The 26,904-nt window shown below is 45.3% G+C and overlaps 1 protein-coding gene across 2 annotated transcripts in view; it reads right to left on the bottom strand.

Annotated features, from left to right (window-relative positions):
• The window catches only part of CGNL1 (cingulin like 1), a 170,042-nt gene that overhangs the window by 113,659 nt on the left and 29,479 nt on the right, over window positions 1-26,904 (bottom strand). The window contains exon 1 of one of the 2 annotated variants that reach the window (XM_070377980.1): window positions 16,763-16,856. The exons of the other annotated variant lie outside the window; for it this stretch is intronic. The gene's annotated coding sequence lies outside the window, so the exon portion shown is untranslated. Of the gene's footprint in view, window positions 1-16,762; window positions 16,857-26,904 lie in introns of those variants that run through there. 2 annotated transcript variants of the gene reach the window in all.

Here is a 26,904-nt window from a genome sequence, read left to right as displayed (position 1 = left end):
ATTATTTCTTTATTCTTCTCTAATTGTTTTTCTTTCTTAAGTGCTGTTCGCATTTTGAACATGAAAACAGCTTCTCACTCTGAGAAGCTCTTTATTATAGTATATTATATTATAACTTTTTTCAAAAAATGCAGTTTCTCTGCTGTCTGCAACATCTCCATCTTCTGCAAGTTTTCTCCTTTCTGGTTTGTTTGGGCCCCCGTCTTTCATGTTGAAAGCCTTCCTAATATGACTCGGATCTTTGGCTGCCTGATCCTATTTAAGAAGGAAATATTAATATAATAGTAAAAGCAGGTTGGAGGATCTGTATATATGGAGAGGAATTATTAACTGGCAAACTTCCAAGTTATGTGGAAGGGAAAGTGCTGAGCTTTCCACTAAAGGATTCGCACATTTCAGTGTCTGGGGTCATTTTTCTCTGGAGCCAACTGATTTCCCAAGAATCCTCCAGGCCACTGCTGGGGCTGCAACAGGGCTGGCTGCTGGCCTTTGGGACAGGGCAGGGGAGCAACATGGAGGTCCCAGCATGAATTCAGCAGCCGTTTTCAGTCACCTATGACTGCTTCCAACATCATTCCGTTTTCAGTCACCCATGCCTGCTTCCAACATCATTCCAGTTCAGTTTCCCCAGAGAAGAGAGCTCTAATCTGCTGCTCGGGGTGAGGGAAAGGGCAGGGGATGCTCAGATATCCGGTACAAAGCAGAGACCCTGGAAATCTAACTGCCCCAGTGCTCAAAGCACCTACATATCGGGTTGGCCCTGAACCCTGCCTTCCACAGTGACCTATGCCTTCCACTTTTGAGCCACTCAGCAGCTCCACAGGCAAATCACCTCATTTATACACTGCAGGTACCTCAGGATGAAGCATCTCTCACCCTGCTGTTAATAATTACCACCCCACTTGCTTCAGAGCTCTCCTCCACTAAGTCTCCACTGCCGTTCTTTGTCTTTGGAGGTTTAATTTTTATTCCTTTACTATCTTCTGAGTGGGATTTTCTTTTTTACTCTTTTAGCCATGCCAAATAGCATGTGGGATCTTAGTTCCCCGACCAGGGATCAAACCCAAGCCTTCTGCTCTGGCAACACACAGTCTTAGGCACTGGACCACCAGGGAAGTCCCTGAGCGGGATTTTTATAAAGGGGATTTCTAGCATATCCAGCTGGACAAAATTAATAACGTTTGTAAAACACTTAATCCTAGAACAAGAACAGCAAACGTGGCTTAGATGAAACAACGCACGCAGGCCAAGACCACAATGACCAAGGGGTGTGTCTTGATCTCTCATTTCCAAGCAGTGCTGGCATGTTTTATTCTGCATCTCTAGTAGAGTCCGTACTCATTAAAATTTATAACAAATATTATTTTTAACAGAAGAGCTTCTGTAAAAATTTATTCAGTGTGATGCTTTTTAAAAATATTTACTAAATGAAGTCATTTTACCCATAATCTCCTCTTACACTGAGGCTGAGTTTTCTATGAAAATATTTCTCCTAATATTTATTAATAAAATTCTTTTCTAAGGTTTGTAGTCCTTTTCATTAGCTGCTACACTACAGTCAACACTAATTACATTTCAATCTTTGAGTAAGGCCACCTTGGTTTATTACATTCTTAGCTCCCTGTTAGCAAATTAATCCGCATATGTGAATTTCATGAAATGTCCACAATTTACATTTCCTTGACAACAGACCTCAATCCGGGATTTTCACAGAATGACATTTCTCACCTGGGCACGGGTGTCATAAGCAAATGTGGATTTCCTTCCCAATCACAGTGTAAACACTGAATTAATGAATGGATTTAAGGACAGCTGATCTGTCTTCAGCCACTAGGCTGTATCACCCTCCTAATGCATTCTACCATAGTACACTTGTTCAGTCAGGGACTAAACCCAACCGAGGACTTACATAATTTGGCAGTAAATGCTGACCAATTGCCAGGATGTAACATTGTGGCACTTGGCAAATAAAAGAGGTGTTCTGGAGTGGAAATAATGCTTTTGGGAAAGACCACTAAATGATGATAATTGCTTTAGTTAGCAAGATCAATGAGTGTGTGTGTAAGAACAAAGAGCTTAGCACTTGGCAGAACTATGAACATATGCCAGATAGAAACATTTCCTCTCTGGGCCATCACATGTTACCAGCTGAGCCTGGAGATTAGTCACAATGCCAGGCCACAACTCCCACCCCCACCCTCACCCCCTACTCAAGTTCCCAGTGCCACCTCCAGCCCATTCCACCTCCGGCCCATCCCAGAGGCCCTCATGGCTACTGAAGATATTCAGCCAGATGATGAGAAACCTCCCCACCGTGCTTTGCCCTCCATCCAGAGCACAGCAGTCCCCATCAGCCAGGCCCCAGCACCCAGTAGGGCACCTGGCACAGGACAGGGACTCTGTCTTTGGACATTTGCTTGGAATGAATAATTCTATCTGGTCATGCAAGTCATTTAAGAGAATGTTTAAAGTAGGGACAGGGAGCTGACGAGCCCGTGTACAGTCATAAACGTCATTCCAGAAAATAAGAAATGAGCCACCAACCAAAAATTAATTTCCCTGAATGGGCTTTGGTGACTGCCTCATTCAGAGGGAAGCCACTGCTGGTCTGACAATACAAGTTAACACCTCTTATGAGTGGACAAAATGTTCACTCCAAAAGGACTTGCCTGTAGGACTGGTGGGAAGAATGAATTTTGTGCAGGAGTAGCCACATTAGACCCTCAGCAACATAAAAGTGAAAATCAGAGTGTGGAACAGTCAACAACAAAGCAAAGTGCATGCCAATCTTTCAATGTACTCCCAAACAGGACAGAAAGAGGCAGCCTTGCCTAAAGTAAGCTTTATTTTCTTTCTATTTCTTTCTTCCTATCTATCAATCCCTCCATCCATCCATTCTGTAGGGGAAAAAACAACAATAAAGGAAACTAAACAAACTTATAAGATTTCAAAGGAAATGTCTCACACACAAGTCTTCTGAATTCCCTGAGAAAACAATTTCAAAAATAGGCTGAGGCTTGAAAATGATGGCAGAGTGGCTGTCTACCTTACAGACTTAAGTATGATTTGAATGTCCTAAAATGAGCATGATGACCAAAACTTTTCTACCTGGGGTGGTGGGGGAAGATTACAATACTGAGTGCTGTAGCTTCCCCTCAAAGTCACCTTGCACAAAAAGGGAGGGTGGCAAAGAGAAAAGAAAAGCCTGTAGGAAGGCTCCTTTTATACTATGGTTGTAGACTTTGGAGAATCAACCAGGGGTCTGAAGATCAGGGATCACAGGGACTCACTACCCGGATGACAGTCAGGGCAGAGCATGGGCACCAAGCTGGCCTCCCTGGGATCCTCACCTCACCTCTGAGGTGCAGCCCTCTACGGCCGCACCCCATGGATGGTCCCCCACCACATCAGTCTCTGCTCCACTTCTGTTGGTTTTGATCCCACTCCTCTTTCATATTCCCCACTTTACCTTTAAAATTCAGTGGTCTTTTATACTTCACATGGTCTAAAAGAAATCAGAATTCACATCCAAAAAATGTTTCAGAAACGTTATTCATCCTTCTTCCCCTCTTGACCCCTGAAATTATTTCTAAAAGTTCTTCCAGGGCTTCCCTGGTGGCTCAGTGATAAAGCATCTGCCTGTCAATGCAGGAGACATGGGTCTCGATCCCTGATCCGGGAAGACCCCACATGCTACGAAGCAGCTAAGCCAGTGCACCACAACTGCTGAGCCTACTCTCTGGCATCTGCAAGCCACAAATACTGAGCCCACGTGCTGCAGCTACTGAAGCCTGCATGCCTGCAGAGCTTCAAGAGAAGCCACCGCAATGAGAAGTCTGAACACCGAAACTAGAGAGCAGCCCCCACTTGACAAAACTAGCAAAAAGCCTGAACAACAATAAAGACCCAGAGCAGCCAAAACTAAATAAATAAATTTTTTAAAGTTCTTCCACCAAGGCAAGGCTAAGACACCAAGTTTGCAATTCTGAAGACCAGTAATGGAGAGAACAGCCAGGTGCAGGGGCCAGAAATGGGTCTAACACTGCACTCAGATTAAATTCCAGCTCTGGACAAGTTAAACAACTTCTCTGAGAGTTTTCCTATCTCTAAAGTCAGATTATTAATGGTGACTTCACAACGTACTTGGGAAAATTAAATCACAGATTGTATGCTAAATGAAGTAGGAAATAATAAGTGAAAAAGAAGTGCCGTGTGGCATTTATGGCCACAAGAAAGCTGACTTTGATCATAAAACGTTTTTAAATACCTCTGAGGCAGAGGCTAAAAACCCCACTGGTTAACCAAACAGCATTAACCACCAGCATCCTGAAATAATTTACTAACTAATTAAGAAACCAGAGGGTTGAGAAATCTAAAGCACAGTGGTATGTCCAGAGTAGAAATTTAATAAATAGTTATTGACTGAATAAACGCATGTCTTTATGTTGCCAGGTCCACAGACAAGTTCTTAACCAGACATAACAGATCCATGACATATGTGCTACAGTTTCCATATGGAGCCTGAGCACAAAACATATCAATACAGCGTTGTCGTTGCATTTTAACTTCAAAAGCCCCCCTCAACACCACACACATGCAGTTACCGTCCATCAGTCCGTTTGTGTGCTGTCACTCAGTCGTGCCTGACTCTGTGTGACCCCATGGGCCAGCCAGGGTGCAACCACCCCAGGCTCTCCCTTACATCATCTTATCTGGTCAGATCCTTGCAGCCCCACTTGTGAGGAGTCTATTGATAATTTCTCCCATTTGAGATGCATAAGCTCTGAGGGACAGTAATTGCCCCCATGGTCTCAAACCTGGCTTGGGGGCAGTGTCGGGAGTAAGACCCAGACCTTCTGTCCCTAAGACCTTCACTCTCTTGAGCAGGAACCACATTTTCATCTTTCAGCTTCCCACAGCATCTGGTAGACTTCCCTGATGGCTCAGATGGCAAAGAATCTGCCTGCAATGCAGGAGACCCAGGGTTTGATTCCCTTGGTCAGGAAGAGACCCTGGAGAAGGAAATGACAACTCCAATATTTTTGCCTGGAAAATTCCATGGACAGAGGAGCCTGCCAGGCTACAGTCTCTAGGGTCACAAAGAGTCGGACACGACTGAGCAACTAACACTTGCACAGCATCTGGTAGTTATCCTGACATGGTCACTGGATGTCTGTGAACCAGAACACATCACCACGTCCCACTGCAGAGGGGTCTTTTGTCTATCCAAACTCAGTGGGTGTGTCACTCCTCAGGGTGGCCTTCCTCTTTGCCATATCCCAGCACCCATAAATGAATGGAAGAATTAACAAATCATGTATGATTCAAACAGCTCTGAATCCCTTTTAAAACTTCAACAAGTAAAACAAAAAAGCCAAGGGTTTCCATAACAAATCTCCATGCCTTCCCTTCTCGCAAGCCCACTACCTCCAACTGGAATGTGTATCACCGTTTAAAACACTAAACTCCGATTGTCAGCATTACTGTGGCTTTTCTTCCCACCTCTAGATGCCACGTACACAAGATGCGTGTGTTCCAAAAGTAGAAATTAGGTCCTGGGGTTATCAAGCATCTCCTAAAGGGAGTAAAGGAACCCTCTGGAATTTCAACAATGCCAGTTGTAACAAGCCTCATTCCTGGAGCCTCTTCAAAGAGGATTTCTGCAAAGTGAATTCCAAAGCTAAACATCCTCCCCTGGAAGGTATGTGACACCCTCTGCAAAGTAGTTCTTCTTGGTCCTTGAAAAAGTTCAAACCAGGAAAATCTGTCCATCTTTGTCCTCATCAGGGAAAAAGACTGAGGGAGTTGGCATCATGAACAAACTTGTCCAAATGATTACAAAATCCAGAGCCCCCTGGAAGAGAAGGGTCCAGAGACATCCCTGTGGGCATGAATTCACAAACCACCCAGTCTCAAAAATGTATCAATCACAGTCGTTTCCATGGGACCCAGAAACACTGTACTGGGAATAACAGACATCTGGAACCGTCCACAGAAGCCTGAGTATCATACAGTGTGACTATTAAAAACAAAAAGATGATGATACTGTGAAGTCATCCAAAATATTAAAAAATAAAATTAAAATTAGCCTTCTAAAATAGAAACCTATGGGAATTCCCTGGCAGTCCAGTGGTTAGGACTCAGAGCTTTCACCAGCCAGGGTTTGATCCCTGGTCAGGGAACCAAAATCCTGACGTATGACCAAAACCAAAATATAAACACACAAAATAGAAACCCAGCAGAGTCCCACATGTATCAATTCAGGTCTGTTCTTCAAGACAGTTATGGTCCCAAAGTTTGATGACACCAGGGATTTTGTTCCCCAGTGCCATCTTCGGCCCCAGAATCGTCCTGGGTGGGCAGCAGTGGGAGGGGAACTCTCCCAGACCTCAAAGTCACCCCAACCGCTGGCGTCATGTTCTTACCAGTTACTCAGATAACTGAAGAGCTGACTGAAGTTTCAGATGCTCTGAACATTTCCACGATCCTTGGCTCCCTCTCTCCTTTCCCAAAGCACTCCCACCCTGTCCCTGATTTCATATTCTGCTGTCTTCTGCCCTACCTAGTCTCCGTGACTTCACTGCTCCACATCACTGGGCTCATTTGTAAATATGAGAGCCTCAGATTCTACCTGGAAGTGCATATGGTCTGCATGTCTGTCCTCCCAAAATCCAGTCTCAAATGTTGAAATACTAACACATACTTCCCCCCTACTAGCAGATGGCATTAGGAGGTGGGGCCTTGGGAAGATATTTAGATTATGAGGATGGAGCCCTTGTGAATAGGACCAGTGGCCTTATAAAAGAGACACCACTCCAAGATCCCTAGTCCCTTCCACCACATGAGGACGCAGCATGAGAGCACCAGCTATGAACCAAGAAGAGGGCGTCACCAGAACACCACATGCTGCCACCTTCGGCCTCCAGAATGAGAAACAAGCTTCTGTTGTTTATAAGCCACCAGCCTTGGGGTTTCATTAGAGCAGCCCAAAGGGACTATGACATAAGTGATCAGGATATAAATGAACACATATACACAAATGAAACACATGTGGAGCAACCATCACTTCTCCTTAGAGCAAGAATCTGTCTCCCTCGTGGGCCCCATTCCTAAGTACAGAATCCCTTCTGCTCTTGTTCCAGGAGCCAGGGGATGGCACAAAGGTCTGGGGAGAAACTAGAACTGGGAGCTTCTCCTGCATGCCTTCCTAAGTCAGGCCCTGGCACTGGTGGGTAAAAGCTATCAACCACATCATCTCTATCTTATATTTAAATATCTATATTTGATACAGATGTCTCCAGTAACAAGTTTCACAATTCATACTGTTTTCCAATAGCCAGAAATTGAATCAGTAATCAGAACTTGAAGTTTCAGTTATATAAACAAACTAAAGTGTTATATATTCAAGCCTTTCAGGGTTTGTCAGTATGTATATTCTTTTGAATTCATATGAATATAAGTATTTTAAAATTTCTCTCTTGAAAGCATGCTAAAATTTAATGGCCCACTCAGAGACTATACTATCCCTGTTTTGTCAAAAATAGCTTTTCACAAGCACTTTGGGAAGTTAAGACCTGTTCCTGGGTGTCCCTGTCCTCAGCTGCATTTGTAATACTGATTAATTCCTATTTAGTCTTTCATGTGCTTGCATAATGTACATATGCCTCTAAAGAAAAAACATTCTGCAAGGCCCTTTGTGCTCACTTAGCATGCAAATATAAGACTATTTTAGTTCTTATGACACAAGAAAATCAAGACAAATCTGCATGTTAAATACAAATATGATTTTTAAAACCAATACAATCCAACTTCACAACATGAATTTTAAATGCATGATAATGTAAATTTTGCTGAAATTAAATCACCATACATGCTGTGAACAGGAAGACAGTCACCCTTACAAGGCAGAAACCTTCCCTTGTGCAGGCTGCCACGAAAACACTGGTTCTTCTCGTGGTATAACGGCCTCACTTGTGTGCCCAGTCCACCTCAGTTCTTTCCCAAGAGTTTACAACAATTAAAATATTATAATATAACCTGCAACCTAAACCATTATAAACGAGGCATTGGAATGAGAGGTAGAGATCAGTGGTCATCCAGCTCATCCAGGATATGCTGGTACTAACGTTTTATTTAATCTCTAATGAGTTCCTATTGAAAGCCATGCTAGACCCTCTCCTAGAACAGTTCCGAGAAGAGACAGAGTCCCCTCTTAGACTTACATTCAGGGGGTTGAGGGGGAGGGAAGAGATAGCAAGTAACTCACAGTGGCCCGTGCCATGAAGAAATAGAGCGGGGTGAGGAGAGAGAGCAAGGTGGTGGTGGTGAAGGTCCGTCATCAGATACAGTAGGCAAGCAAGGTCTCTCTCTGAGACAGGAACATCTGATTTGAAAGAGAGGAAGAGATCTCTGTAAGGCAGGCTAGGGCCAAGTAGAGGGCAAGTTGGAGCCACAGAGGAAGGGATGTGCTGGGCGCATCGGAGAATCAGCACGAAAGCTGACCTGGGCAAAACACAAGTGGAGATATGCAGAGGAGGGTGGGAGGGCAGAGCAGAGGGCAGGACAAAAACCATGAGGGTCTGTGGGCCTCAGGAAGATGCTGGGTCTTAATCCAAGTGGGGTGAAAACTCACCAGAAAGAGTCAAGGTGTTATTCCAAGCCAGGCTTCTCTTGTTGCCTCTGCTCTGCAACAAGATAAGCCACCACAATGAGAAACCTGCATACCGCAACTAGAGAGGAGCTCCCGCTGGTCGGGAGAAAGTTTGTGCCCAGCAGTGAAGACCCAATGCAGCCAAAAATTAGTTAAGTTTTTAAAAAAGAAATGCAAAATCCTACATCCCACCCCAGATCCACTGAATCATCATCTGCATTTAGTAAGATCCACAGGAAGGTCCAGGCCTTGGCACTCCAACATCAGGAAGTCAAGAAGAGAAGGAGCAGAAGTCAGTGGGACAGGAGGAGACTAGGAGACGATGGTGGCCTGGAGGCTGAGAGAGGCTGATGTTTCCAGAAGGAAGGAGTGCTCAGATAAGCCAAACACTGCTGATAAACAGAGGAAGACCAGGATGGAGATCAAAGGTGGCCTTGCTGGGAACTTTGTCACTGGAGCGGAAGGCCAGAGAGCCCAACCAGAGTGGGATAACTAGATAATGGAGGAAGGTCAACTCCTTCAAGGAGTGTTGTGCATGTGTGCATGCTCAGTCACTTCAGTAGTGTCTGACTCTGCGACCCCATGGACTACAGCCCACCAGTCTCCTCTGTCCACGGGATTCTCTAGGCAAGAATACTGGAGTGGGTTGCCATTTCCTACTCCGGGGGATCTTCCCAAACCAGGGATGGAACCCGCATCTCCTGCGTTGGCAGGCGAGCTCTTACCACTATTGCCACCTGGGAAGCCCTTCAAGGAGTGTTAATTACCACAAAAATTAAAACACAAAGATAAAACGGAGATGCCTCCCTTGCTCACCTCTATCTCTCTCCCTTTCACCCCTGTACAAAATCTCTGCTGTGCTGATTTCCTCTCCCCAAGGATGTGTTTGCAGTGGGGGCAGGGGGCTAGAGTACAAATAAAAATGGATAACCTGGCCTTTATGTTCAAAGAATTCTAAGCCAGACCTTACCTAATTTTATGGAATATTACTTTTTTCCCTCCCTCTGGCAGTCACCCATTATCCTGAGTTGCAGCTGAACCTATAAGGGTGTGCCAAGAAGGGCTGAAGAGGTATGGTCTGCATTTAATTAACACCAATTGCAGAAGCATATGGAAACTCCTTTTACTCTGAGAATGCCAGAAAACACATTGAGAAAAGAAACCAACCTAGAAGAAAAAGTCACTCCTTTTCCTTCTCCTCTACAAAATCCCTTAACCCAGCAGTCCCCAACCCCTGGGATACAGACCAATAGAAGTCCATGACCTGTTACAAACCAGGCTGCATAGCAGGAGGCGAGCAGCAGAGTGAAGCTTCATCTGTGTTTATAGCCACTACCCAGCATTCATATTACCACCTAAGCTCCACCTCCTGTCAGATCAAGGGCAGCATTAGATTCTCACAGGAGCACAACACACTTGGGGTGTCACTGTCTCCCATCCCATTCAGTTATAGGAAAACAAGCTCAGGGCTTCCACTGATTCTGCATTATGGTGGGTTGTATGCTTATTTCATTGTATATCACAATGTAATAACAGAAATAAAGTACACAGTAAATGTCACACACTTGAATCATCCCCACCCCACCCCCAGTGGAAAGACTGTCTTCCATAAAACTGGCCCCTGATGCCAAAAACTTTGGGGGCCGCTGCCTTAACCTCCCAATGCTCACCTCCAGCCCCTCCTTCTTCTACTCCAAGTAGGGGGGAAGCTACACAGAATCACATTCTAAAGGTAGAGAGGCTTTCAGAGACCATCTAACATACCCTGACTTTCATTACATGAGAAACTTTCAAAGCTCCCTAGTTCCAAGTTTTTAGAATCCAAATCTCTGCTCAGGGATCATTCCCATGCCCACCATCACATCTCCCAAGCCAGTAACACACAGCAGCAATTCCAGTTTATTTCCTCCACCTACACCGAATACTGGTGTTAGGTCCCAAGCCCCCTCTTTGTCTTACTGCCCCACAACATGCAACACGGGAGCAGTTCTTTAGTTTGTAGTAATAATAATAATAATGGGACTTCCCTGGTGGTCCAGTGGCTAAGACTTCCTGCTCCCTAAGTGGGGGTGGGGGGGCAGGTTCGATCCCTGGTCAGGAAACTAGATCCCACGTGCTGAAACTGAGAGTTCACCCAGGTCTCCAGCATTGCTGGCAGATTCTTTACTGCCTGAGTCACCAGGGAAACCCTGAGAGTTCACAAGCTGCAACTAAAAAAGATCCCGCATACTACAACCAGGGCCCAGTGCAGCCGAATAAACAAATTAAAAACATACATTAAAAAATAATAATGATGATCTAATTAACTCTTAAATACTCAGACTATGTACTAAGAACTCTTCTAGATGCTTGTATATTAAACATTAAGCTACTCTGAATGGTAATGTCCACAATGAACCTCCAGACATTAGCCTAATGTAGAACATTAACACATACACTTTAATTTGGGTGGTTAAAATGATGACCACATAGGACAAAAGAGCAAAAAGAGAAAGTACTTGAGTGTTTTCATTTTTTCCTAGGGGCTCAATTTAGAAAGATTCTGCATTAAATACCAAAGTGTAATTTGTTTTCTGGGTAGATCTCTCCGATGGGAGACTCTCTGGGTCGTAGCAGTGGAATTCATGGTGTCAAGCCCTATATAAATTTACCCCGCACCCTTCAACTGTCCTGAGGGCGGCAGGAAGCAGACACTCATAATCAAAACAGGTGCCAAACTGTGAAATGAAACAGGCAATAAAAGTAATTTTTTTTTTTAAACTCCTAGACATGATTTACCAAACAAAAAAAAAGCACTACAAAGAAAAGAGAAAAAATAAAGAGGAAAAGGAAGAAACACAGCCGGGAGACAATGAAAGGAAGTCCCTCCCTGGAAGTTAAGGGGTTTAAAAAAAAAAAAAAATCGAGGGTGACACATTCTCCCAAGCTTCAGGCTTCTTTCTATTTCCTATGCTAGTGACCGTTCCTTTGACTTCTCTATTTGTATGAAGTGATTAGAGTGTTCTAGGGCAAAGACACTGACTTGTCTAAAGCAGCTAAAAACACACATTCAGCATCCTGGGGGAAAAACCTGCCTCAAGGAAGGGGAGGCTTTTAACTTGGAAATTTGGACTGTCATTCACATCCACACTGCAAGGTTAAGGTTGACAAAGTGCCTCCAGGCTCATCAGACAGGACCTGCCACAGATCCCACCAGTCAACAGAGCAGCCCACAGTGCAGTACAGCCAACTGCACTCAACAGCTAGGACTGGATTCCAGCTCTGAACCACCTATGAGTGCACACCACAACACTCCTCAGCATGCTTCCTGATTTTTTTAAATTAATTAATGTATTTTAATTGGAGGCTAATTACTTTACACTATTGTAGTGGTTTTTGCCATACATTGACATGAATCAGCTTCCTGCTTTTAAAACCAGGTCCTCCTCTCACTTGGCCTCACTCTGCTTGGGAAAAAAGGTTATGCTTTCCTCCAAAGATTGTAATTATAATCCTTCCCCTGACAAGCATTCCTTTGATTCTATTGCTGGTTTTTGTCAAAGGTGTCCCATCAGATATCCTCAGGCAACTCCAAGGGAGAGGCTTTACCCTGCAGTACCACTAAGAACCTTATCTGGACCCAACTCCTATCCCAGATGCACTGGGAGAAAGAGGGGTCCCTTTGTTGTTTAAAGGGCTTCCCTGGTGGCTGAGAGGTTAAAGCGTCTGCCTGCAATGAGGGAGACCCGGGTTCGATCCCTGGATCAGGAAGATCCCCTGGAGAAGGAAATGGCAACCCACTCTAGTATTCTTGCCTGGAGAATCCCATGGACGCTGGAGCCTGGTAGGCTACAGTCCACGGGGTCGCAAAGAGTCGGATGCGACTGAGCGACTTCACTTTCACTTTGTTGTTTAAAGGCAGAAAGGGAATCAGCGGAACTCAGTTTAAGAAAGAGAGATGCAGACATAGAGCACAGACTTGGTGGGAATAGGGGAAGGAGAGGATGGGACAAATTGGGAGAGTAGTACTGAAACATACACATTACTATATGTAAAATAGACAGCCAGTGGGAATTTGCTACGACGCAGGGAGCTCAAACCCAATGCTCTGTGACAGCCTAGAGGGGCAGGATGGGGTGGGAGATGGGAGGGAGGGGACATATGTATACCTTTGGCTGATTCATGTTGATGTATGGTAGAAATCAACACAATTATAAACCAATTATCTTCCAATTAAAAATAAATTTTAAAAGAAAGAGCCCCTCAACAGCCCAGGGGTGCCTCTCCTATTTCTACATATAATGGTGTGTTGGTCTGCTCAGGCTATGCTAACAAAGCACCATGGAGTAAGTGGGCTTAGCAGAAATTTCCCACAGTTTTGGAGGCTAGGAATTCCAAGATCACAGTGCTGGCTGATTCAGCTCCTGATGAGAGATCTCTTCCAGGCTTCTTGCAGATGGAGAATGTCTCTTTCGTCCTCATCTCAGCACATGTGTGTGTATGAAGAGAGAGATCTCTCACTCTTTCTTCTCTTAAAGCCACTAAACCCATAATGAGGACCCCACCCTCATGACCTCATTGAATCCTAATTACCTCCCAGAAGCCCCACTTCCAAATATCATTAAACATTAAGACTTTAACATTTTATTTTGGCAGGGTCATAAACATTCAGTCCATACCAACCAGGTAGGAACCAAAGCAAGCAGAGGGGAGAAAAGATTGTAAGAACCCTATCATCCAGAGGCGTGGAGCCACCAAACAGTGGATAGATATAAGAAAATGAATCGTTCACAAGCTTTCTCTAACTCCGGGCCCTGAAGGCCGAGTCTTTATCTTCCAATTTCTCTCTTTCAAAAAGTCGTAAGATTAAAAGAATCTAACTGGATTACAAATATACGAAACCACCTCACTAAACCATGTAAGGAAAAAGAAACTCTGGAAACGAGTGGAGTCTCCAAGTCCAAAAGCAAAAGGAACAATACCATACTATTTCACTGTTGCCAATAAAGTTGCTTCCCACAGAGGGATGGGTTAGCAATTCTGAAACCACTAAATATATACACAGGAATTGAACAAGTAAATGGATGGCAGATGTTGGAGCCCCATTTCTCACTGATGGAGTGGAGAGTTACAGACATGCCAGGGGAGAAGACTAGGATGATCCCTGTGATAAGAGATTAGAACCATAGATATCAGTATAAACTCATGTTTAGCTTAATAAAGATGGATGGTTACATATTTATAAATACGTTTATACACAATACACACAACGTTTTCCCCTGCTCTGTAAGCCAAGATTGCTTAGGAGCAGTAATGTTTCTGTTGCAGTGAGCATACCTAGGGCCCAAATCTTGGTTTCTAATATCAATAAATTTTCCCCCTAAAGGAACAAGAGCTCCTTAAAGAAATGGCTGATTCTAGGACTGGGGTAGGAAATATATAAGCTAAGCCTGGAGCATCTTGCTGTGTTATAAAGTAGAAAAGGCTTTTAAAGTAAAAAAAAAAAAAAAAAAGTCACAATGATGAAGGTATGTCAAAGAGACTTTGGAGTGCCTAGGGGCCAAAGCTAGAACACCCTGAGCAACAAAATAAACAAAGTGGTCTTGGATTCAAAGCTATGATTTTTCAGTAGCCATGTACGGATATGAGAGTTGGACTATAAAAGAAGGCCGAGTGCCAAAGAATTGATGCTTTTGAATTATGGTGCTGGAAATGACTCTCAGGAGTCCCCTGGACTGCAAGGAGATCAAATCAGTCAATCCTAAAGGAACTCAATCCTAAGTATTCATTGGAAGGACTGATGCTGAAACTCCCACAATACTTTGGCCACCTAATGTGAAGAGCCAAGTCACGGCAAAAGAGCTTGATGCTGGGAGGGACTGAAGGCAAAAGAAGGGGGTGGCAGAGGATGAGATGGTTAGATAGCATCACAGACTCAGTGGACATGAGTTTGAGCAATGCGAGATAGTGGACGACAGACGAGCCTAGTGTGCCCATGGGGTCACAAAGAATCAGACACAACTTAGCAACTGAATAACAATATTGGATTAAAATCCAAAGTATAAAAGTTAAAGAGTTCCCTGGTGGTCTGGGCTTCCCTGATGGCTAAGACAGTAAAGAATCTGCCTGCAACGCAAGAGACTTGGGTTTGATCCCTGGGTCAGGAAGATCCCTTGGAGATGGGAATGGCTACCCACTCCAGTATGCTTGCCTGAAGAATTCCATGGACAGAAGAGCCTGGTGTGCTACACTCCACGGGGTGGCAAAGAGTCAGACACGACTGAATGACTAACACTTTCACTGGTGGTCTAGTGTTAGACTTGCTGCTTTCACTGTTGTAGCCTGGGCTCAGTTCTTGGCTGGGGAACTGAGATCCCCAAGACGTGCAGCATGGGCCAAATTTTTTTTTTAATTCAAAATATGAAAATGAATATCTTTGAGCATATACTGATATAAGCAAGTGACTGAATAAATACATAAATGGGACGTGCATGCATGCTCAGTCATATCTGACTCTTTGCAACCCCATGGGCTGTAGCACATCAGGCTCCTCTGTCCATGGGATTTTCCAGGCAAGAATACTGGAGTGGGCTCTTCAGGACATTCCCTTCTCCAGGACATAAATGGGAAAGAACAGACAAATCTCCCATGCAGAATTCAAAATGATTGATTTGGATACTCTGCCCTAAAGGAAGGGGAGTATAGCTCCTCACTCCCTATGTATAGACTGCACATAGTAATTTACACAGAGAACAGTATGGAAAGGAGAAAAAGGAATAACTTTATAAGGAGAAAGAGATAAATAACCATGACCAGTCAGCCAGGTCCCTATTTTACTGAGATCAATAGTGATAGGCAGAGGGGACTTCCTCAGTGATCCAGTGGCTAACACTCTGCACTCCCAATGCAGAGGGCCCAGGTTCCATCCCTTGTCCGAAAAGATCCCACGTGCTGCAGAGAAAATAAGTCTGTGCGCCACAATTACTGAACCCTCCTGCTGCAAGATGCAACAATGGAAGCCTGTGAGCCTAGAACCCATGCATTGCAAAGAAGAAAAAGCCCTGCTCACTACAACTAGAAAAAGCCTGCATTGCAGCAATAAGGACCCAGAATAGCCAAAAATAAATAAATACATTTTTAAAAAAGATTCATCATACAATGATGAAAATGGCACTGTACCTCTGTGGTCTTCCTCTGAAAACCCTTAACCACGGTGTAATCATGAAAAAAAAAGACAAATTCTAATACAGAGACATCCTATAAAATACCCAACAAGTACTCCTCAAAACTGTCAAAATCATCAAGAACAAGGAAAGTCTCAGAAACTATCACAGCCTAATCAGACATGACAACTGAATGTAGTATGGCATCTTGGATGGGGTCCTGGAACACAGATAAAAATTTAGATAAAACTAAGCAAATCTGAATAAAGTATGAACTCTTGTTGTTGTTCAGTTACTCGGTCATGTCCGACTATCTGTGACCCCATGGACTACAGCACCCCAGACTTCCCTGTCCTTCCCTATCTCCTGGAGTTTGGTCAAACTCATGGCCATTGAGTCAGTGATGCCATCCAACCATCTCATCCTCTGTCATTCCCTTCTCCTCCCGCCTTTAATCTTTTCCAGCATCGGGGTCTTTTCTAATGAGTTGGCTCTTTGCATCAGGTGGCCAAAGTACTGGAGCTTCAGCCTCAGCATCAGTCCATCCAATGAATATTCAGGACTGATTTCCTTTAGGATTAATTGGTTTGATCTCTTTGCAGTCCAAGGGACTCTCAAGAATCTTCTCCAACAGCACAGTTCAAAAGCATCAATTCTTCAGTACTCAGTCTTCTTTATGGTCCAACTCTAACACCCATACATGACTACTGTATAACCAGTAGTAATATGAACTCTAATAGTTTATCAGTATCTGTTTCTTAATTGTGACAGACCAAATGTATGACATTAACAGAAGAAACTGGAGAGCATGTGAAAACTCTCTGTACTATCTTTACAATTTTCTCATAAATCTGAAACTACTCTAAAAAGTTTTTTTAAGTAAATTAAAAGAAAAAAAAAACACTGGTCTGACTCATGGCTGTGGTCACTGTGGTCACTCCAGAGTCAACACTTGAGATACGTGACTCACCCTCCACCTCTGGCCTGCTGGGTGGCCAGTGTCCTTCAGTCACCGGGCACAGCATCCTGGTTAGGTCTCAAAATCCTGCTCCTGGATCATCCCCCTGCCAGGAAAAACAGGACCAACCATCCTCCAAGACCCAGTGAACGCAGAGCATCACATCACATTTACCTGAAGAGGCATCCAGCCGGTTCACGACCTCAGAGTCCTGTGCAAGCTGGGGTGAGAGTGTGATCTATGTGGTGAAAATTTACGAGCTATGGACAGTTTCCCACAAGCCAAAGAGGAGAATTAACTAACAAACTTGCAAACCGCATGCTGTGGAAGGGAGAAGAAACAACTAGCAAACTGGGCAAACATAGAAGAAACACATTCCCCAGGGAAGGTAGCATCTGAGCAGAGTTTAAGTGGGAGCATTAAAAAAACATGTGCACCAATGCTTCTTATAAAGATAGAGCTCTACTCCCTTCTTCTTCCACCTCAGAGAATGTCATTGGATGTTAATTGGATAAAAAACAGAAGAGCAGATTTAGTCACAGAGCAGAATGGGAGAAACCAAACAAGAGGAAAAAGAGGAATTACAAAGGGATTGGGAGCAAGAAAGAAGTAGTGAAAAACGCAATGAGATGGGACCAATTATAGGGAGAAAGATTAATTCAATTTGTCTGGCCACAGGAAGCCACAGTGACAGGAAGCATGCACTGGGGTGTTATTTGGGTTGAATATAAGAAGAGACCAAATTAAAGTTCACTTCAAACATCCCTTAATAAGCACCAGTAAGAATGAACTCCCTGACCCAAGAGCTGGAAGGCTCCTTTGCTCCCCAGCTGCTCCTCAGTTACAGATGCTCTTGACCCTGACAGAGTCTTGGATGTTGCAGACACCCTACACTGTAGCCTGTTGGACCCAGGCTACCACCACCCCTGCTTTGATCTGAACCCAATGCTGCCAACCAGGAACTTCCCTGGTGGCTCAGACGGTAAAGTGTCTGCCTGCAATGCAGGAGACAGAGGTTCAATCCCTGGGTCAGGAAGATCCCCTGGAGAAGGAAATGGCAACCCACTCCAGTACTCACGCCTGGAAAATCCCATGGATGGAGGAGACTGGTAAGCTACAGTCCATGGGGTCACAGAGTCAGACACTGAGCGACTTCACTTTCTTTTCTTTCTTTCAATGCTGCCAAGGCCCCAAGCTAACAGCTAATACAGTGAGTGTGTGCCACCCAAGGACATCAACCCAACCCACAGACCTGCCAGCCAGACACCCGGAAACGCCCCCGAGACCCTCCCAGGCACTGTTCTTTCACAGCAGCTCCACCTCCACATTTCTACAATTTTTAAAAAATTTTTAATTAATGTCTGTCTCCCTTATCAGACTGTCAGATCCATGAGAACAGGAACTCTATGGGCTTTCTCATCATTTTGCCCCAGGGCTCCACAGCATGCCTAACATAGAGCAACTGGTTTATGAATTAAATGAATGAATGAATGGATGGATGAAAAGGTCCCTCTCCACCCCTCCCCCAAGCAATCTGAGACCTTCAGAAGGAAAAGAGGATATTTTAATTCCAAATGACTGGGAGATTGGGATTGACACATACATACTATTGATACTATGTATAAAACAGATGGGGATTCCCCAGTGGCTCAGGGGTAAAGAATCCAATTGTCAATGCCCTGGGCTGGAGAAGGAAATGGCAACCCCCTCCAGTATTCTTGCCTGGACAGAGGAGCCTGGCCGGTTATAGTCCATGGGATCACAAAAGGGTCAGAAACAACTTTGTGACTAAAAACAAACAATAAAGTAGATAACTAATGAGAACTTACTGAAGAGCACACGGAACTCAACCTAATACACCGTGGTATGTATAGCTAATTCATTCTGCCATACAGTAGAAATTAACATTGTAAAGCAACTATGCATCCATGCTTGCATACTAAATCACTTCAGTCGTGTCCGACTCTGTGCAACGCTGTGGACAGTAGCCTACCAGGTTCCTCTGTCCATGGGATTCTCTAGGCAAGAATAACTGGAGTGGGTTGCCATTTCTTTCTCCAAGCAACTATACTCCAATAAAATTAATCTTAAAAAATAAAGAAAAAAAAGAAAAAAATCCCAAGTGACTAGTACAGAGTTTGACCTGGGAGTCAGTTTACCCATAGAAATGGTGATATAAATAATGATGAAGAGTCTGGTGCTACTAAACAAACCAGATACATAATTAGTAATACAGTAATAAATAATACCAGGGCTTCCCAGGTGGTACTAGTGGTAAAGAACTCACCTGCCAATGCAGGAGATGTTAAGAGATGCAGGTTCGATCCCTGAATTGGAAAGGAGGAGAAGGAAATGGCAACTCACTCCAGTATTCTTGCCTAGAGAATCCCATGGACAGAGGAGCCTTGCGTGCTATAGTTCATGGGGTCTCAAAGAGTCAGACACGACTGAAGTGACTTCGCACAGCAAACAATACCAAGCAATCACCGAGCATTTACGAAGTGCCAACTACTATGTTAAACCCTTTTCAGACATTATTCAGCAACTCTGCAGGGTAGTTATTTCTTATCACTCTTTTGCAGGTGAGGCAACTGAGGCTCAGAGGGATTAAGTCACCTGCCCAAAGTCACCCAGGTAGCTGTGACAGAGTCACAAGCCATCTAGGCCTGTCTAACTCCAAAGCCCCTTCTCTTTACCACTCCAGAGTTTAGCTACGTAACAGGAGCAACAGATGTCAGGTGGGGCCTAGAATCTAGCCACCATTTATGACACTGAATCCCCAGGAAGATGCCTTCTAGTTCCAGTCAACTAACTGCAAAATCAACTTTAGTAAACCATCTGATTCCCTGGTTGGAGACCACCTGCAGAGACCCAGCTGGTCATGCAAGGAGGTCATGCAAAGAAGCAGGGACAGAGGAAGTCAGGTGAGGACACTGGCTTCAGTGAAAAGGGGCAAAATTAATTCTAAGGGGAAAATGAGACTGTTTTTCACAACTATAAAGGAGTGGTAAGCTGTGGTTCCAATAGCCTTGGGAAAAGGAACCAGAAACATCTTCTGCCCACATATGCAGACAGACTGGGCATGTCGCCACCCCAGACTCTGACCATCAAAAGGGATGGTGGATTCCCAGCCCATGTAAAGAGTCTGGATGTCATTACTCCCACCCTCACTCACACACATACAAAAAGCTTAAACTGAAAAGAAACTGGTCAATCCACGGGGTCACCCTGGGCCTTCACTGAGACCATGAATACGGAAGCACTTATTCAACTGCAGTATAAAACCATAGGTGCTTCCCTGGTGGCTCAGATGGTAAAGATTCTGCCCGCAACGTGGGAGACCTGGGTTTGATCCCTAGGTTGGGAAAATCCCCTGGAAAAGTGAATGGCTACCCACTTCAGTATTTTTGCTTGGAGAATTCCATGGACAGAGGAGTCTGGAGGGCTACAGTTCACGGGGTCGCAAAGAGTTGGACACAACTGAGCTACTAACATACACACACACATTAATGCAGTAGAAGGCATCAAAACCATATATCTGTGGATTTCTTTTTTAATCCAACCTCTGGTATTTGACAAGTATAAACACATAGCAATAGTTCAACCTCTGAACCAAAGTAGATCAGCCACACAGGGGCTCTAGAGCAGATTCCAAGCATGGTGAAAGGACACTTAGGCCACGAAGAAAGCCGCCTCTAAGCTGCTCAGAGTTCACTGGACACTGGCCTTATTCCTTTTCTGGCAGGGCTGCCAAAGCTACGAGGTCACAGAACTACTGTCACACGGCTAGATTTCTGAAAGGCACCATCAGGTTTCTCTTGGCAGCTTTGGTGTCAAAGACATATCCAAGACCCCAACCCACCAAGGCTCTGTGCTGGGCCCTGAGGCAGACAACAGATGAGGGAAGAGGGAAGGGCTTCAGAGTGGGGCTCCAGAGGCAATGGGCAGCTTGTTACTACAAGAGAGTGGGTAGCCTTGGGAAGACGTGAAGTCGAGGAGGCACGTGGAACCTACTGGCTTCAGCACACATTTATTTTCACTGTAATGGAGGTTAAATTTCACAAGGCTAAATTCAAGGTCTCAACAGGGCTGCATTCCTTCTGGAGGCTTCAGTGGAAAAATCCCTTCCCTTGGCTTTTCCAGCTGGAAGCTGCCTGCAGGTCTTAGCTCTCGGCCCCTTCCTCCATCTTTAAAGCCAGCAACGCAGCATCTTCTGACTTTGTTCCCATCCTCACAGCCTCTCCTCTGATTCCTACTCTCCTTCCTCTTTCCCCTATAAGGACCCTCTCCTGAGCTTCCTTAATTTAGTCACACTCCCTTCTCCATGTAAGGTGACATATGCACAGGTTCCCGAATCAGGGTGCAGACATCTTGGGGGCAGGGGAGGCATTATTCTGCCTACCACCTAAATGGGCAGGGAAAGTCAGGCCCCAAAAAAGAAAAAAAAAATTAATATTCAGAGAAAAACAGGGATGGGACTTCCTTGGAGGTCCCGTGGTTAAGACTCTGCCTTCCAATGCAGGGGGAGTGGGTTCGATCCCTGGTGGAGGAGTAAGATCCTACACACCACGCAGTGAGGGGAGGGGTGGGGGGTACCCTTCCGAGAACAGCAGGGATGAGAGGACATTTTTTCCCCCGGCTTCCCCAGTTCTGCTTTCCTGACCTGCTGCCTCTTGTCCTTGAGTTTCTTGAGACAACACTCACCTGCTCTGCCAGTTGCCTCAGAAGATTCACTTAGCTCTCACCTCAAACCACACAACCAGCGGGTGGTGGACATGAGATTTCCACCCATGTCTCTCTCACTTTAAAGCCTGTGTCCCAAACCACAGGCACCCAGGAAGCAGAGACCAACTGCGGGAAACTTAAGGAGCTGAGCAGGTCAGCAGACTGGACCGAAGGGTCAAGTTTAACAAGGAGAACTGAAGGCCCTTAAGAAACCAACTGTTTGACTGCAGGATGGGTGAAGCACAGAAGCAAACCTTGTTTAAAAAAAAAAAAAAAAAAGACTTGGGGATCATAGTTGAAAACGTGTTCACTGTGAGATGACTGTCAAAAGATCGCTATGACCTCTGAAAATTACATATCTAGATCCAGGAGGGCAGGGCAGCTAACCATACCACAGACACCCCTGAAATTAAGGACAACTTCCCCTAACTACTGCAGAAATGTGTCTTTTCATCCAAGCACACAGTCTCAGGGCAACATGCAGCGAGTCCTGAGGACAAACGTGCCACCTACCCAGCAGTGACCATAGCCAAACGAGCCCGGCTAAGTGGTGCCATCATATCTCCCTTCCTGGTGAATTTGGAAGCTCCCTCTGCTTGGGATGATCAGCAGGAGCCTAGTGTCAGAAATGTTTAGCCAGGGTAACTTCAGGAGAAGAACCCATGAGAAGGCACCAGGTATAGGAGAAGGGGTGCTACAAACAGGATAAACTGTCACCAAATGTAAATACCAGAAGGGCTGTCATGTGAAAAGGGGATTAAACTTGCTGTGTGTGACTCCAAAGGTTAGAACAAGGAACAATGAGTAGATGTGCCAGGGACACAGATTCCAATTCAAAGGAAGGGAGGACTAGTTTTCTAACAGCAATGCTTGAAGGTAAACAGCACTGTTTCGGTGGAGGAATGTAAACAGGGCAGGGCTGCCAGTTCACAGATGGGTTTAAAAGATTCCAGGGTCAATCCATCAACAAGGGAGGGCGCTTCCAAATCTGAGAGTCAAGGACTCCCTCTCCTGCTAAGTCACTTCAGTTGTGTCCGACTCTGTGCGACCCCATAGACGGCAGCCCACCAGGCTCTCCCGTCCCTGGGATTCTCCAGGCAAGAACACTGGAGTGGGTTGCCATTTCCTTCTCCAATGCATGAAAGCGAAAAGTGAAAGTGAAGTCGCTCAGTCGTGTCCGACTCTTAGCGACCCCATGGACTGCAGCCTACCAGGCTCCTCTGTCCATGGGATTTTCCAGGCAAGAGTACTGGAGTGGGGTGCCATTGCCTTCTCCGCTCCCTCTCCTATTTACTAACAATCATCTATTTACATATCAGAGAAAACATCAGACAGTCATCCCAGGGACAGGAAGCACAGAGGTGAGAACAGCTAGGCACACTCTTTAAGAGGGAAAAAGATAACAGAAAACCAGAGAACAAGGTTTTCTCCAGATCATATGCTGGGTTTTCATATGTACAGAACAGACTTGAGAATAAGCCTGCTGACTGGGTGCAGCCACTCCTGCCTGCAGTTGGGGTGGTGGTGGGGAGGTGCTCTGGCCCACTGGCTGCTACCCACTGCCTGAGGGACTCCAGCCTGGGCCGGAAGTGAATGAGTCACCCCAGACACAGCCCTGACACCAGACTCATCCCAACACAAACTCCAAATGATCATTTGCTGGTTGCCCACCCAGCAGAGGAAGGAAATCAACTAACTCTAGCCTGCCCCAAAGGAAACCCAGGATGCCACATTAAAAGCTGTAAATGCTTTTGGACAATGGACAGAAAATACAGAAAACATGAGCCTTGGTGGAATTTTCCAAGAAGCACTGGAAACTCATGGTTGACAATATCTATCCTATCAATACTCAGGAAGAGGCAGAAAAGCACCGGGGGGCTCTCAGGGAGTCATTACAAGATACTAAGAAACTGTGTATAGAAGCTGAGCCAAAGCCCAATGCAAGTATCCATAAAGTGAAGAAAACCAGCAGGAGCAGAAGAGACAGCAGAAATGTCACAAGTGCCAAACCGGAAGTTCCTTAAGCGAAGTATGAGCAGATCTGGTCTGGGCTGCCCACTGGGAGTTCAGTGGGTGAAATCAAGGAATGCATGAATGAATGCTGAGCCAGCTGTGAGCAAGTCCTCGAGAGGATGAAGAGAGCCTCCAGATGGCTCAGGATGACTCTCAATTCTGGTAGGAGATGGACTCAAATTCTCCTGAAGACTCAGAAACTGGCTCTGGTCAGACAAGTCTCTGTGTCTATAGATGGAGTCCCTACTCATGACACTCTTCTGTAATATTTTGATATTGAGAAGAACATTGCCAACATCACCATTCAGTATGGTATACATTTAACAAATTTCAGTGAACTTCAAAAATTGGGTTTTTTAATGTGTCTTTGTGTTCTCTAAGCTGCCACAGGTTATTTTCAGACTCTTAAAATATAAGGTCCACCAATATGTTGCTTCCCTGGTGGCTCAGACGGTAAAGGGCCTGCCTGCAATGCAGGAGACCAGGTTCGATTCCTGGGTCGGGAAGATCCCCTGGAGAAGGAAATGGCAATCCACTCCAGCACTCTTGCCTGGAAAATCCCGTGGATGGAGGAGCCTGATACGCTACAGTCCATACGGTCGCAGAGAGTCGGACACGACTGAACAACTTCACTTTCACTTTCACCAATATGTTATCCTGTCATTTTTAATTAAATCTCATTTTCTCCTCTGAATCTGAGAAGGCTCAAACACAATAAACTTTGCTAAGAAAAGGGCTGCATTTTGTCTTTTTAGCAAAAGAGAAAAAGCAAGCCACACAAGTGCATCATGTTACATGCAAGAATTGAAGAGCACCCACATACACCAGGACAAAATTGGGGAGCAAAGGTTTAATACTTGGGAAAGCAGTTTTGCTAGGTTCTATTTAGTTTCTCTAGTAGTTAACAAGGCTATTTATAAGTTTTTAACAAATAATAGAGCAACAGATAGATTTAGATCGGATTTCTTTCTTTCTCTCTTTCAATTATTATTACTGAGCCTCACATTCACTCCCCGACCTGCCCAACATTCACACACACACACACATACACACACACATGTTGGCACCATGTACACACAGAAATGTCTGCCTAGAAAGAAAAAATGGGGACTTCCCTGGTTGTGTGGTTAAAGAATCCACCTCACACTGCAGGGGACATAGGTCTGATTCCTGATCGGGGAACTAAGACTCCACATACCATGGAGCAACTAAGCCCGTGTGTCACAACCACCGAGCCCATGCTACGCAACTAGAGAAGTCCACGCACCACAACCAAGAGCCTGCACAGCCAAAATAGGAAAAAAAAAAAAAGTGATGGGAAGGCTCCCAAAGTCCTCCTTCAACTACTGGCCGAACCAGCTGCAGGGAGTAGAAGAGGAGAAAGAAGACAGCTCTCTCTTCAGGGATCCAGGCATCATTTAGGTCACAAGCAGAAAGCCAAGATTCCCATCCAATGGTGACATAAGCAGCTCCCACCTTAACTAAGGAAAAGAATCTACAGCTTACGAGTGGCTGCCACGGGTCAGGAGCTCTCTGGGGGCACCCTGCCTAGGCTCACATTTAATCTTCCTATCAACCTAGTAAAACGGGAAAACTGAAGGATGATGAGTTTCAGTAAGTCAGACATACAACAAGCTAACTCCGGTCCTATCACTTCATGGCAAATAGGTGGGGAAACAATGGAAACAGTGACAGACTTTATTTTCTTGGGCTCCAAAATCACCGCAGATGGTGACTGCCCCTAAGCCGCTAAGTCACTTCAGTCGTGTCCGACTCTGTGTGACCCCATAGACAGCAGCCCACCAGGCTCCCCCATCCCTGGGATTCTCCAGGCAAGAACACTGGAGTGGGTTCCCATTTCCTTCTCCAATGCATCAAAGTGAAAAGTGAAAGGGAAGTCGCTCAGTCGTGTCCAACTTGTAGCGACCCCATGGACTGCAGCCTACCAGGCTCCTCCATCCATGGGATTTTCCAGGCAGGAGTACTGGAGTGGGGTGCCATTGCCTTCTCCGGATGGTGACTGCAGCCATGAAATTAAAAGACACTTGCTCCTTGGAAGAAAAGCTATGATCAACCTAGACAGCATATTCAAAAGCTGAGACATTACTTTGCCAACAAAGGTCCATCTACTCAAAGCTATGGTTTTTCCAGGAGCCATGTATGGATGTGAGAGTTGGACCACAAAGAAAGCTGAGCACCAAAGAATTGATGCTTTTGAACTGTGGTGTTGGAGAAGACTCTTGAGAGTCCCTTGGACTACAAGGAGAGCAAACCAGTCAATCCTAAAAGAAATCAGTCCTGAATATTCATTGAAGGATGGATGTCAGCTGAGGCTGAAGCTCTAATACTTTGGCCACCTGATGCAAAGAACTGACTCATTAGAAAAGACCCTGATGCTGGAAAAGATTGAAGGCAGAAGAAGGGGACGACAGAGGATGAGATGGTTGGATGGCATCACCGATTGAATAGACATGAGTTTGAGTAAGCTCCACAAGTTGGTGATGGACAGGGAAGCCTGGTGTGCTGCAGTTCATGGGTTTGCAAAGTCAGACACAACTGAGCGACTGAACTGAACAAGCTAACCGGTGATACAGCCGGGATTCTGAGGGCACCAGGTTTGTCCCACTCAAGTCCACGTTTGCCCACCTTACCGACCCTGCTAACTCCCCAGCACACAATCTGCATGCCTCTAATAGGGAATCCCCCAACCAGGATGCAATTCCACTGACCTGAACAGGTGAGCACACACTGCTTAGAACCCTGGCCTGTCTTGGCTAAAACACCTTCTAGGCTGATGACTCGTGCCTTGAGTCTTTCAAAACAGAAGGAGCCATCACCACCTGTCAAGCTAGGAAAGGGCAAGGCCCAAGCCGGGCAACACACAGTAAAGATGCTCCTCGGGGAACTTTCTGTTCCTAACTCCTTTCTGGATGTTTGGTTTCTCAAACCAAACACATTTTATTGGACTTGTTTCTCTACGTTTTTCTCAGAAGAAAAACAACTTCCCAGGTGGATTCAACACAGAACCACACCTATTGTAGTACCTTCCAATTGTCTAACAGCAAGAATGCTCCGGGGACCATTTGATCCTCTCTATGAACGCCTGGCTTCCCATGGGACGGGGCATCAGTCGGCCCCACCCCCTCGCAGCAACCTGGAAGCATGTAGACTCTCTGCGCCTCCTGCACTGCCCCAGTTAGCGGTTGCTTCTGTTCGACCCCGCCCCCCAGTACCTCAGCCGCTCTTTCCCTTCCCCATGCCAACCCCCTAATTGGGACCATATGCGTGTCCCATCCATGTATCAGCAGTGGCCTCAACTGTCCTGCAGCCTTCACTCTTATCTTCCTCCAGCCCCCTGTCCACACACCAGTGTGGTCTTTTCAGATTTGTCCATTCATTTGCACTTCAGCTTAAGT

Source organism: Bos mutus, chromosome 10 (assembly GCF_027580195.1).
Source record: "Bos mutus isolate GX-2022 chromosome 10, NWIPB_WYAK_1.1, whole genome shotgun sequence".
Taxonomy (NCBI): domain Eukaryota; kingdom Metazoa; phylum Chordata; class Mammalia; order Artiodactyla; family Bovidae; genus Bos; species Bos mutus.
Note: the sequence above shows the minus strand (reverse complement) of the source record. Positions and strands in the feature narration are given on the sequence as shown.